Below are 14,957 nucleotides of genomic sequence, written 5' to 3'. Positions count from 1 at the left end.
AGCCGATCCAGCAGCTTGCCATACACTGTTTGGGATGCCAACAGATCCAGTAGAGTGGTGTGCAGAGCTGTCAGAACCACTTCCTGTGGTCCCAGAATCAACTCCTACAGCCACCATGGAGAAAACCCAGAACCTGCAATTGGTTCCGTGTCACAGGTCTCACTTGCTAAGCAGAGTGACCATCCCCGCCCCTCACCCCCGCCCAACCCAGTCACGAAAGACATTATCCCACAAGAGTACAAAATTCTCCACAGCTATTAAATCTTTACGCCAGAATGGGAAAATTTAAAATTTACTATGCTGTAGATTTCCACATAGTAGTTGTACTATATAGTATATTGTATGCATGTGTATAATAACTAGAGGGTAAGTTGTTACATATTTAAGTTGAGTTGCATTCCATATTGTTGGTGTTTATATAGCTGAACAGGGAGGAGTGTTGTGTATTTAATATTTCAGTAATATTGTAAATTTGTTGTTTGATTAAGCATTCTTTGTTTGTTTAAATAATTCTCTACAGATTATATGTAAGAAGTAGATGAATTACTTATGTCTACACCACTAAGTCATACATGTGCTCCTCACTAAAGTAAGAACAAAGTAGACACATTATTTCCAGTTCCATATTCTTCTTCCAATTGGTTTTATGCTTTGGCATTGCAAAACATAGCACTCATTAAAGCCCTTTCTTGCCTGGGATATCTACATTATACTTATTGTTTTCTACACATGATGTTCCACATGACTTCCACGTATGCATTCCTGTGCATTAGAGTTCCTTTGCCAGGCCAAGATGTAACCACTGAGAGCACTTCTCACCACACGCACCATACATCTCTTGCACATCCTTCCTTTATAGGCAATGCTGATCCACTTAGCGACCCATTTAATAACATGGAGTGATCTAAACCTCTCAAGTTGCTGCATTAATCTTCTCGTTCCACATATGAGCAACTTTTACAATAATTTACATTTCTGCCTGTCAGAACTTGCAGGTTTGAAAATTGTCATCTTACAAAATAATACACCTGTAATTGAAAAGAAGGCAGGGCAAGGTCCAGCAATGTTCTCTTTGTTAATTCATTCTATGGTTGCATAATAATAGATTATAAATCCTGCTTCTCCAGTTTACACAGATTCCAAGAAACAAACTAATCTGAATATACTGTAAATCATACCTACGTGCAGCCTGACATTTTGAAATAATAAAACCAATTATATCTTATTGTTGGACCAGATTCTTTGGACATAAAGATGAAATCTTAAAAATAGCCTGAAGGTCAGGCATTACTCATGAAACAGCAAACAGAACTACTTATACAGAAACTCTGAATAATGAATGGATATCATTTTTACAGGTGATTTTGTCCATCAGTCAGAACATACAGGAGAAAGGATTAACTTTATTCACCATATACATTTACATGTATTAGGAATTTGTGTGGTGTGTTGTGCAATATTGAACAAAAACAGTAAGATTTTTTAGAATCAAAATCAGAATCAGAATCCGGTTTAATATCACTAGCATATGTAGTGAAATTTGTTCACTTTGCGGCAGGAGTAGAAAACGTTATAAATATCGAGAAAGAAACTGAATTAAAGTATATGTATGTATAATAAATCATTATATTAAATAAGTACTGCAAAAACAAATTTAAAAAAAGTTGTGAGGCAGTATTCATGTGTTCAATGTCCATTTAGAAATTGGATGGCAGACGGGAAGAAGCTGTCCCTGAATCATTGAGTGTGTGTCTTCAGGCTTCTGTACCTCCTTCCTGATGGTAGCAATGAGAAGAAGGCACATCCTGAGTGGTGGGGATTCTTAATGCTGGGCACTACCTTTCTGAGGCACCGCTCCTTGAATACTACAGAGGCGAGTGCCCATGATGGACATGACTCATTTTACAATTCTCTGCACCTTACTTCAATTATAAGAATAAAGAATTATATAAGTATAAAGCTAGAAGCATGGATAGAGAAAAAATGTGCAAATATTCATAAATATCAGTATGTATTCACAATGTAAACAGCTTTGTGAAATGTGGTTTAAAGGGTTCCTTAAGGCTGTCATAGCCGGGTAGGACCTACTACCTATCAAATGCTCCCAATGCCCTAAGTCTCAAATAGCCTCTGACAACCAAGTCCAACTCCTGGCCTTCACATGTGGCTTAGCTACTAAGCCCGGTGGAACTTTTTCTACAGACAAGAAGGGCAAAGGCCTGTTACCGGCATCTTACAACCAGTTGCTTCAGGCCGACCTAGAGAGAAGGAAAACTCTGATCTCAAACAGCTCTACCCACTCATGGGGAAAGCTTTGGGAGTAAACCCTGAGGGAGAACTCTGGAGCGGGAGTCCCTAAAGGCCTACGTTGAGCTCAATGCCGACTGGCAAATTCCGTGATGCTTCTGCTGTCTCTGCGGTTCTGTTGGGTTCATCAGATGTTTGGAGAAGGGGAGCTTGCTGCACAGGCAACAGCTTGCTCCCTGTATTGTACTGCCCAGGCTCGCATATCCGTACATCTAGAATGCAACATCCATGGTCAACTGTGACTGATGGAGACCTCACACCTCAGTGCAGTGCAGTTACTGAGGTTATAAAGGGTAGTGGGGGGTCTCACTAAAATGGTTGATGAGATTAACTGACTGGGAAGAAATGTTTAAGACGGCATGAAGTTTTTGTTTTAATAGCCTTATAGCATTTTCCAGAAGGTATGTGGCAACCACACCTCCACCATATTGTAATGAATGGCATTGAAGCCCATAAGTTTGATAAAGAGGAACAATTACTAAATGTGGACAGAATAGTTTTGCTGTTCATTGGAAACATAAATGTGTACGTATGTCAGACTGGTGAATCCCAGGATGAGGCATTCCCTTACAGGATATCAGCGATGTTCTCCTTTTTCAAAGAATGGGGTTTCTCTTTTCTCCTTTCCCGGACATCAGTGCTTAGCCCATCTTCCTGCCGCCTTAATGGCCAGAGTTCCTGTTGTCCTCACACAACAGCATGTGAACCTCCACATCCAACACATCATTCTCCACAGCTTCCACCATCTCCAACGGAAACCCGTCACCAAACGTATCTTTACCTCACACCTATTCTCCGCTTTCTGCAGAGATCGATCCCTCTGTGATTCTCTTGTCCATTCATCTACCCTTACTAATCTCCCTCCTGGCGTATATCCCAGCAAGTGGCAGAAATGCTACACCTGCCCATTCACCTCCTCCTTCAGCTCCATCCAGGGACACAAACTGTCCTTTCAGTTGAGACAGCACCTCCACTGCAAATCTGCCGGGGTCATCTGTTGAATCCCAGTGCTCCCAATGCGGTCTCTTCTGCCTCGGAGGACCTGACATAAATCAGGGGACTGCTTTGTCGAGCACCTTCAGTCCATTGGCCAAAAGCAGAGTACCCTAGTGGCCTACCGTGTTAATTCCTCTCCCCATTCCCATTCCGACGTGTCAGTCCATGGCCTCCACTATTGCCACGATGAGCCCACTCTCAGAATGGAGGACTAACTCCCATACTGCGTCTCGTTAACCTCCAACAAAATGCATGAATGTCAAACTCTCCTTCCGGTAAATTAATTTTTCCCATTCCCTTCTCTCTTCTTCTATTCCTCACTCTAGTCTCTTACCTTGACTCACCTGCCTATCATCTCCCCCAGGAAGGAAATCATCAGGCAGTGATGTGAATTCCCCAGCTTTCCGTGACTTCACACCCAAATTCTTAAAAGAGCTGACGTTTCTTGATAAAATGCCACGTTGGTCATTGAGAATAAACAAACAGAAACACGTCTGTTAACCTGGTGGGACAAGTGGGAGATGTGGGGAGTAAGGTCATAGGTCATTACAGCACAGTACCTGCCCCTGGCCTTTAATATTTTAACTGACTCTAATATGAATCTAAATTTCCCCTCCTGCAGTTTATGTCTATACTAGTGGCTTCATAGTGAAAGCTAAATTTTGATTAGGCCATTCAAACAAAGCTGCTCCCTCCCCACCAATCAAGTGTTAAAAAGAATATTAGGCGACTTTGCAAAATAAAATGCAGTTGTACAGGAAATAAAGCCTGATTTATACTTCTGTGTCAAATGTACACCGTAGGTACTGCATACCCTACGCCGTAGGGTGACGTGCACCTCTCCAAAAAGAGTAACTCACGCGTTGCAGCGACACAGACCACAACAACTGTGATTGGTCCACTTGGTAGCATCGCATTTCTGGTTGCTTTTCTCCGCCATGTCTGTACACTGATGCGAAATAAGTGGTTGGAGACGATGAATCAAATTGTCAAATCCACCTGCTGACATCCGAAAATATTTTAAATGCATTTCCTCGTCCATGTCTCTCACGAAAAAACTCAACACAGTGGCATAGAAACCCCACCGCAAACTAACGTTTTGGCGGTGAATTGCAGAGTGTTGCAGACACAACAACGCATGCTTGCTATGGCGTAGGGCTACGCAGCAGTATAAATCAGGCTTACGGTGTAGGCTACGGCGTAGACCGTACGCACAAGTATAAATCAGGCTTACGAGAGAACACAGACACAGAACATTCCAGAACAGGAACAGGTCCTACAACCTACAATGTTGTGCTAAACTAATTAAATTAGTAATTGAACACCCTTCCAAACTAATCCCTTCTGCTTACACAGTGAGAAAAGATCTGAATTTCTCCTAGGTGAAGGAACATCTGTGGAGAGGGAAAAATTGTTCAACATTCAGGTTGGTAATTTAATATGAGAAGAAACCCTTAAATGGGGCAGGGTGAATTTTGATGAAACCTGCTATCAAAGTTCAAAAGTGTTCAAAGGATTCAAAGTACATTTATTATCAAAGAATGTATAAATTATGCAGCCTTGAGATTTGTTTGCTTTACAGGGCAAAGCAAGAAACCTGAAAGGCCAACACCCAATACGCAGAGAGAGAGAGGAATAGAAAACCATAGATCATGCAAACAATAAAAGCAAGCAACAGCGTTCCGAACCAAGTTGAGTCCACAGGCCTGAATCACACAGAAGCCAGAGTAGGCCCATAGCTCTCAGTTCATCATACAGTGGGGCAAATCAGTGTGGAGCTCACAGACACCAAGCTCGTAGCCGCCAGACCAGTCTCACAGCCTCAGTGCCATGGAGAGAGGGGTGAACACATAGTGGAAGAGCCCTACCATAGCGATACACCCCATTGCCTAGACATCGTCGCCGAGCCCAAATCCATTGCCGACCTTTCCAGTTAGGTTTGGCACTGATCCAACCTCGCTCTGTTTAGGTGGACAGGCACTAAATCTCTTCCACCTCGAATCCTCTTCGAATCGCTCACTCCAACTCCATCTGACGCTGTCAGCCTCTCCAACGACTCTGACACCGCCTTCCTCACATTGCACTCCAACTTTGCAACACACCAGCACGGCTCATCCCTCGAGCCAGCTTTGCCTTTGCTCACCTCTTCATCGCTTGCGGTGATAGTTTACCACAATGTACCGTAGAAAAAGTGTTATCAATACTGCTCTTAGTCGAACTTCATGCCATTCAAACGGCCTAAAAGCTGACACCCAGCTTCAGTAGCAGCATCTTGAACTGGAAGACTTAAGGTGGACATAAAAACAGAAAGATGCCGGAAACAGGCCAGCAGTATCATAGGGGATCCCACCTACCCTGCTCATGGGCGGTTTATCTCATTCCCATCAGGGAGGAGGCCACGTAGCTTCCTCCCGAGGACCACCAGTATCAAACAGATACTTTCCACAAGCAGAATCAGAATCAGAATCGCTGGCATATGTTGTGAAATTTATTGTTTTGCTGCGGCAGCACATAGCAGAGCACAATAATAAAATTTTTGCATTTCAATAAGGAGTACATATAAAAATAAATTATATAAGTAGTGCAAAAAACGAAGAAAAAATACTGAAGAAGTGTTCATGGGGTCACTGTTTCATCAGAAATTGAGTGTGTGTCTTCAGGCTCTTGTAGCTCCTCATTGATGGTAGTAATGAGAAGAGGGCATGTCTCTGTTGATGAGGGTCCTCATTGATGGATGCTGCCTTCTTGAGGCATTTCTTATTTTTTTGTATTATTGTATTCTTTATTTTAGTAATTTTTTATATACTGCATTGGATCTGGGGTAACAATTATTTTGTTCTACTTTACACTTGTCTACTGGAAATGCCTTTAAAGAATCTTTAAACTTGACTCTTGAATATTGAAAGGAACTTGCAACGGTTGATCGGGAGAGACTATTGAAGCTAAAGGAACATCTTGTGAGTGGGGGACTTTTAAAAGTGTGATAGAGTCGTTTCAGAGCCAGCATGCTCTTGTTAGGGTGAAGGGCAAGGCAGACAGGATTAGGGAGCCCTACTTGATGAGGAATTTTGAGAGTCTGGTCAAGGAAAAAGAGGCATAAATTAAGTGGCCACATTATTACATACCTTCTGTACCTCATAAAGTGGCCACTGAGTGTCTGTTGTCTTCTGCTGATGTAGTCATTTCACTTCAAGGTTCAAGGTAATGTGCACCTAGAGATGCTCTTTTGCACACCACTGTTGTAACACATGGTTATTTGAGTCACTGTTGCTTCCTGTCAGCTTGAACCAATCTAGTCTTTCTCCTCTGACCTCGATCATTATCAAGGCATTTTCACCCATAGAACTGTTGCACGCTTGTTTTTTTCACACCATTCTCTGGACTGTGGTGCATGGAAATTCCAAGACATCAGCAGAAGGTCTGTGTGACTTCAGCACATTCTGAGATACTCAACCCCCCCCCCCCCCCATGTGAAACAATCAAAGTCATTTAGATCACATTTCTTCCCAATTCTGATGTTTGGTCTGAACAACAACGGAACCTCTTGACCATGTCTGCATGCTCTTATGATTGGCTGATTAGGTATTTGCATTAATGAGCAGGTGCAATAAAGTGGCCACTGAGTGTATGTTAGGTATAGGCAGCTGGGATCAGGTGAATCTCTTGCGGAGGGGAGGGGATGGAATGAAGGAGGATGCTTAAGAGGAAAAAGAGGACTTGAATATCTTCAGCAAAAAAGGTACAGGGGGATACGTATTTAAGATGAGAGAGGGTAATTTCAAAGGAGATGTGTGGGGCAAGTTTTTTTTACACTAAAGGAGATGGGTGTCTGGAGTGAAATGTCTGGGGTGGTGGTAGAGGCAGAAACATTACAGACTTTCAAGAACTGTTTTGATAGGTACACGGATGTGAACAAAATGAAAGGATATGGACATTGCATAAGCAGAAAAGATTAGTTCAGTTAGCCATTTGCTTCCTAACTTATTTGGTTCAGCACAGCATTGTGGGCCAAACAGTTTGTTCCTGTCCTGTACTGTTCTATGTTCTAGAATCATTAGAATTTCATTAAGTTTATTAAGAGCAAAAGGATAACTAAGGCTCCATTACGGACCAGGTCAGAGAGAAGGATGTCATGAGGTTCTGGAGGTACGACCAATGGAAGGATATTTCAAAAGTGAAAAAAAACAATTCTGATTGAAATTAGGGACGGAATTGGATGCATCAGGGTTTGCAGGGTATTACTTCCTACAAGACAGAGACTAAAGCCCGCAGCGCCAATGTGAGAAACAAGAAGGTATGGTCGAGGGAGGTGGAGGAGTGCTTACAGGGTTGCTTTGAGGTGGATTGAACAATACTTAGGGACTCACCTCTAAGTAAGGAGGGGCCGGTTACCTGCCATATCTCTAAGAGGGGCCGGTTACCTGCCATATCTCTAAATAAGGAGGGGCCGGTTACCTGCCATATCTCTAAGTAACATTACAGTGGCACAAGCAATAAACTGAGAAATATCTGAGATATGTAAAAATGGAACAGCAGTTATCATGGGGGACTTTAACTTGCACATGAATTGGGTGAATCAAGTTGGTTGAGGCAGTCTTGAGGAAGATCCTGTAGAGTGCATATGTGACAGCTTTCTTGAACAGCATGTTAGTGAACCTACAAGGGAACGTGCTATCTTGGATCTGGTCCTGTGCAATGGGACAGGTAAAATTAGCAATCTTGTAGTTCAGGATCCTCTTGGAAAGAGTGATCACAGTACGACTGAGTTTCTCTTGCAAATGGAGGGTGCAATAGTTTGATCTAAAACCAGTGTATTATGCCTAAACAAGGGAGGCTACAATGGGATGAGGGAGGAGTTGGATAGGGTAGATTAGGAACACAGGCTAAATGGTGGGACAGTTGAGGATCACTGGAAGACTTACAAAGAGATCTTTCACAGTGGTCAACAAAAGTATATTCCAGTTAAAAGCAAGGACAGTAGGGGTGGGGACAGCCAGCCATGGATTACTAAAGAAATAAAGAAAAGTATCAAACTAAAGGCTCGTGTGTACAATGTTGCCAAAAGTAGTGGAAAATCTGAAGACCGGGAAAGCTTTAAAAAGCAATAACGAACCAATAAGCAAGAAATAAAGAAAAAGAAGATACCCTGATGGAATACATCCCAGGGTACTGAAAGAAATGGCAGATGTTACAGTTGAGGCTTTGGTAATAATTTACCAAAATTCTCTGGACACTGGGCAGGTCCCAACAGTTTTGAAGAAGGGAAATGTCATGCCATGGTTCAAAAAAAGGATGTAGGCAAAAGGCAGGTAACTATAGGCCAGTTAGTTTAACATTGGTAATTGGGAAAATGCTCAAAAAAGAAATAGAGAGGCATCTGGAAAGGAATGGATCTATCAGGCACTCACAGCATGGATTCAGCAAAGGCTCATCCTATATGACAAATTTACTGGAGTTCTTTGTGTATATAACAAGTGCAGTGGATAGAGGGGAACAGATGGACATTATTTACTTGGATTTTCAGAAGGCATTCAATAAGGTGCCACATAAAAGACCTAACCATAAGATAAGGATGTATAGAGTTGGGATGATGTATTAGCAGGGATAGAGAATCAGTTAATCGGTAGGAAGCAGAGAGTTGGGATACATGGGTGTTTCTCTGGTTGGTAATTGATGGTGAGCGATGCGCCGCAGGGGTTGGTGCTGGGCCCACAACTGTTCATGATATACATTAACGAACTGGAAGAGGAGACCGAGTACAATGTATCTAAAATTGTTGATGAATCTAAGTTGAGTGAAAAAGCAAATTGTGCAGGGGATACGGAGAATCTACAGAAGGATGTAGGTAAGTTAAGTGAGTGGGCAAGGGTCTGGCAGATGGAGTACAATGTTGGTAAATGCGAGGTCATCCACTTTCAAAGGAAAAATGGAAGATCAGATTATTATTTGAATGGTAAAGATTGCAGCATGCTGCTGTGCAGAAGGACTTGGGAGTGCTTGTGCATGAATCACAAAAGGTTAGTTTGCAGGTGCAGCAGGCTATCAAGAAGGCAAATGGAACGATGACTTTCATCACTAGAAGGATTGAATTTAAGAGCAAGAAGGTTAAGCTGCAACTGTATAGGGTAAGGGGAAAGGGTATAGGGTACTGGTGAGACTGCACCTGGAGTACTGTGCATGCAGTCTAGTTTTTGACCAATGGAAATAGCACAACGCTGCTGCAGAAACGGAAATAGTATACCATTTCTTCTTCGCTTGTTTTCTGTAGATGTGTCCTGCGCATGCCCAGTAGGAGGAGATTTGCCCAAATACCCGTTTTAACGTGGCCTGAGGTATTTTCAAAAACGCCTAGTGTGGACTTCTATCATTTTTATGCGAAACCGGCATTTTCAAAATTATCCGGCCTAGTGTGGACGTAGCCTTACTGCTCTGTTCTCTCTACACCCACGACTGTGTAGCTCAGTACAGCTCAAAAGCCATCCATAAGTATGATGATGACGCAGTGCCAGTAGCTCTCCGGTAAAGTGATGTCGTATTTGTAAGTAGGATGCTGTGCACAATTCTGATTTGATAGAGACAGACGTGAGAAGGCACAGAGGAATATCTGGTGAAATTTCTGAAATGCCCGGTTCGCTGCCGCTGCTACTGTGCAATCGAGAATCTCCAGAGGGAAGGCCCCAAAATCCCCGGCTTTGCCTGCTGCTGGTGACTGAGGCTGGGGTTGAAGTGTTCGGCAGAGATGGTGCTCAGTACTCGGTGTCGGAGGGCTGATTGGAGCTCAGAGTTTTCGGACGACTCAGAGTCAGACTGTGGTCGGGCATGGCAGGGAGGGTTTACTTCCTTCTCCCGTCTGTTGAGATGTGGGACTTTTGAGAGACTTTGAACTTTTTTACTATGCTTATGGCCTGTTCTTCATCAAGTTATGGTGTTGTTGCACTGTTGTAACTGTGGTTTTTGTTAGTTTTTCAGTCTTGGTCTGTCCTGTGTTTCTGTGATATCACACCAGAGGAATATTGTATCATTTCTTAATGTATGCATTACTAAATGTCAGTAAAAGAGGACTTCGTGTCCTCATAATCTAATCTAATCTGTTAGCAAAATTTCAGATGGTGATACGGGCATGTATAGGGGAGAGTTAGATCTGCTGCTTGATTGTTGTCATAAGAGCAACCTTGCATGCAACTTCGGTATGATCAAGGAGTTATTAGTGGACTTTAGAGAGGGGAAGTTAAAGGAACACTCACCAGTCCTCTCCAAGGGATCAGCAGTGGAAAGGATGAGCAGTTTCAAGTTCCTGAGTGTCAAACCTCTGAAGATCTATCCTGAGTCATACATATTGATGCAATTATAAAGGAGGCACAACAGCAGCTATATTTCATTAGGAGTTTGAAGTGACATGGTATGCCATCAAAGACTCTCACAATTTCTACATGTGTACTGTGCAGAGCATTCTAATTGGTTTCACCTCCATGTGGTATGGAGGGGCCAATGCACAGGATGGGAACAAGCTGTGATACGTTGTCAACTCAGCCAGCTCCATCACGACGACGAGCTTCCCCAGCATCCAGGACTCCATCAAAGGCGATGCCTCAAGAAGGTGGCATCCAGCATTAAGGACCCCCGTCACCCAGGACATGCCCTTTTCTCATTGCTACCATTGAGGAGGCACAGGAGCCCGAAGACACACACTCAATGTTTCAGAGACAGCTTTTTCCTTTCCAGTGCCACATTACTGAATGGACAATGAGCCCATTAACACTACCTCTCTTCTTGCACTATTTACAGAATTTAATTTGTAATTCTATATTTCTTATTGTAATTTATAGTTCTTTCATTATTTTGTATTGCAATATACTGCTGCTAGAAAACAACAAATTTCATGACATATGTTGGTGCTGTGAAACCGGATTCTGCAGTGCGATAGCAAATGGAACAGGGTGAACTCTAGCTTGAGTGTTCTTAACCATAACTAAAAATATCAGTGTATATTAACGCATGGTTAAGGATAAATGCTTCTCATGTGTAGATTGGATTGTAATTCTGGTCCCTTGACAAGGGTGTATGAAGGGTTAAGTACTGGGTGCAGGAGGATTTCAGTGTTCCTTTGAAAACTACCACACTAACAAACAAGTGATAACCCACTCATTTCAAACTCATAGTCAGATGAGTGGTTGAGTAAGAGAAGAGTAATGAGAAACGTATAGAAGACAATTAACTTTGACACAGTCTTTCGTGTCTGTGGAAGTGAAAGAACACATGGAAACTTTTATGCCCTTGATGCTGATATTTTCAGTATGACTGCACATTATGTGTGGTTTGCTACAGGGTGTATCTTATAGGCCAACCCAAAATACTTCTCATGAGTCACAGTCTCTGAGCAGAGGAATGAGTTTGTAATCCATAACGCTTTAGGACAGGGGGCAGAAAACAAGTCTGCTCTGCCGTTCCATCATGGTTGATTTATTTTCCCCCTCATCTCCTTTCTCCTTGTAACCCTCGATGCCCTCACTATTCAAGAACCTATTATCTTTAAATATACTCAACAGCCATCCTTTGCAATGAATTCCAGAGATTCACCATCCTGAGGCTAAAGAAATTCCTCCTCACCTCTGTTCCAAATGGACATCCTTCTATTCTGAGGCTGTGATCTCTGGTCCTAGACTCACCCACTATAGGAGGCACCTTCTCCACATCCACTCTGTCTAGGCCTTTCATTATCAATACATATTAATATCAATGAGATCCCTCCTCATTCTTCTGAAATCCAGTGTGTAAAGGCCCAGAATTATTCCTGTGCGTCTTCTCTGCAATGCCAGCACATCTTTTCAGAGATAAGGGGCTCACAACATTCCAGGTGCAGTCTGAAAAATACCTTTGAAAGCTTGGGCAAAACTTTCCGCTATTCTGCACATTACCCTTCCCTTAACCTGTGGACACGTATATCCCATTCAGAACACACACACACTCTCTCTCTAATTCCTCCACTCAAACAAACTCCCTGCTCTTTGTTAATCCCCAGTACATTCATAATTTCCATTATCATGGGCATTCAGTCTCCAATAACCTGCTCATTGATGCCCAGATGGAGACCCATAGCTTCATCAATCTTACAGCATGGAATCAAGTTCTTTAGCCAAACTTGACCGTATTGATTGTATTTCCCTATGCTCTCGTCCCATACAAATGTGTTGGTTCACAGCCCTTGAAATTTCTCTCATTTGTACTTAACTGCAGCTAATGTACCTGCCTCAGGCAGTTCATTTCTAATAGACACTACTCTTTGCATGAAGAAGCTGGTTTTAGCATCCCCTCCTTAGGAAAAAAAGCCTCAAACCTCCTTGGATACTCAATTTCCTCACTTGCAGACCCCAGTCAGTTCAGGTTCACAACAGCTCCTCCACAATCTCTATCAGCACAAGTATCCATGGAGAGGTTGTAAACTGGATTCGAAATTGGCTGTGTGGGAGAAGACAGAGAGTGGTAGTAGATGATTGCTTCTCAGACTGGAGTCCTGTAACTAGTGGTGTGCCTCAGGGATCTGTGCTGGGACCATTGTTGTTTGTTGTCTATGTCAATGATCTAGATGATAATGTGGTAAATTGGATCAGCAAGTTTGCTAATGACACTAAGATTGGATGCGTTGTGGACAGTGAGGAAGGCCTTCAAAGTTTGCAGAGGGATCTGGACCAACTGGAAAAATGGGCCAGAAAATGGCAGATGGAATTTAATGCAGACAAGTATGAGGTGTTGCATTTTGGAAGGACAAATCAAGGTAGGACCTACACAGTAAACGGTAGGGCACTGAGGAGTGCGGAGGAACAAAGGGATCTGGGAGTTCAGATACATAATTCCCTGAAAGTGGCGTCACAGGTAGACAGGGTTGTGAAGAAGGCTTTCGGCATCCTGGCATTCATAAGTCAAAGTATTGAGTATAAAAGTTGGGATGTTATGGTGAGGTTGTATATTTTTCTTGCTTCTACTCTCAGCGTGGGTTGCCAAGTCCCCTTTTTTTTCTCTTTTTCTTTTTGTTTATGTTTATAGAGAATAGTGGATTTTTTATGTATATAAAATAATAAAAGTTTCTTTATCTTTTTTCCTTTTTATGAAATGATAAGAGGAGAATTGAATAACCTATTTTTTATTATATATTGTTAGATTAATAGTATGTCTGATCTTGAAAATGTTTATTTTACCTTCTATATGTATTGTTATTGATATAGATAGTTGAGATAATTCTTCTCTTGTTTGTACTTGTTTTTTTTAAATTAATAAAAAGATTGATAAAGAAAGAAAGAGGTTGTATAAGACATTTGTGAGGCCAAATTTGGAGTATTGTGTGCAGTTCTGGTCACGATACTATAGGAAGGATATCAGTAGGATTGAAAGAGTGCAGGGAAGATTTACTAGGATGTTGCCGGGTCTTCAGGAGTTGAGTTACAGGGAAAGATTGAACAGGTTAGGACTTTATTCCTTGGAGTGTAGAAGAATGAAGGGGGATTTGATAGAGGTTTACAAAATTATGAGGGGTATAGACAGAGTAAATACGAGTAGGCTCTTTCCACTTAGATTAGGACAGATAAATACAAGAGGACATGGCTTTGGGGTGAAAGGGGAAATGTTTAGGGGGAACTTCTTCATGCAGAAAGTGGTGGAAGTGTGGAACGAATTACCATCTGATGTGGTAAATGCAGGCTCACTCAAGTTTTAAGAATAAATTGGATAGATACATGGATGGGAAAGGTCTGGAGGGTTATGGACTGGGTGCAGGTCAATGGGACTAGAGGAATAAAGTTTCGGAACGGACTAGAAGGGCCGAATGGCCTGTTTTCTGTGCTGTAGTGTTCTATGGTTCTATGCACCACAAGACTGTGTGCTGAGCCCTCTGCTGTACTCGCTTTACACTCTGACTGCGAGGCCAAAGGAGAGATTGAAAATCTGACTGAGTGGTGCCGCAACAGCAACGTCCTACTCAATGTCACCAAGACCAAGGAGCTGATTATTGACTTCAGGAGACTGCTGGTTGAAGGGTAATAACTGTTCCTGAACCTGGTTGGGTGGGACCTAAGGTTCCTGTAACTCCTTCCCAAACGCAGCAACAAGAATAGAGCATAGCCTCGATGGTGGGGGTTCTATAGAATGGATGCTGCTTTCTTGTGGCAGCATTCCACGTAGATGTGGTGAATGGTGGAGAGGCTTTTACTTTGATGGATTGGGCTGTATCCACTACTTTTTGTAAGCTTTTCTGCATTCATGTCCATCCCCAGTAATCTTCCAATGTCGTGCTCAAAAAAACATTCCCAGCCACTGCTTTAAAAACACTCAAGCACTCTATGTCTATTGTGCCTTGAGGAAGGGAGAAAACCTTAGTTTTTAATCACAAAGCCCTTGTCTACATTCTTCAATGAGAAATCATACTTTCCATATCCATCATGTCAAGATGCCTCAGGGCCTTACGTGTTTAAATCTAGTTTCCTCTCATTTTTTTTTAAGCTACAGCGATTCTAAACCTACCCTCCAAAGACAGCTCATCCATTGCAGATTTCAGCTCAGCAAACCTTCCTTGAACTGCTCCCAGTGTACTTCCACGCTTTCTTAAATAAGATTAAAACTGTGCACAGCCAATAGTGTAAATTTATTATTTATTTATTTTGTTT

Source organism: Mobula birostris, chromosome 5, assembly GCF_030028105.1.
Source record: "Mobula birostris isolate sMobBir1 chromosome 5, sMobBir1.hap1, whole genome shotgun sequence".
Taxonomy (NCBI): Eukaryota; Metazoa; Chordata; class Chondrichthyes; order Myliobatiformes; family Myliobatidae; genus Mobula; species Mobula birostris.
Note: the sequence above shows the minus strand (reverse complement) of the source record.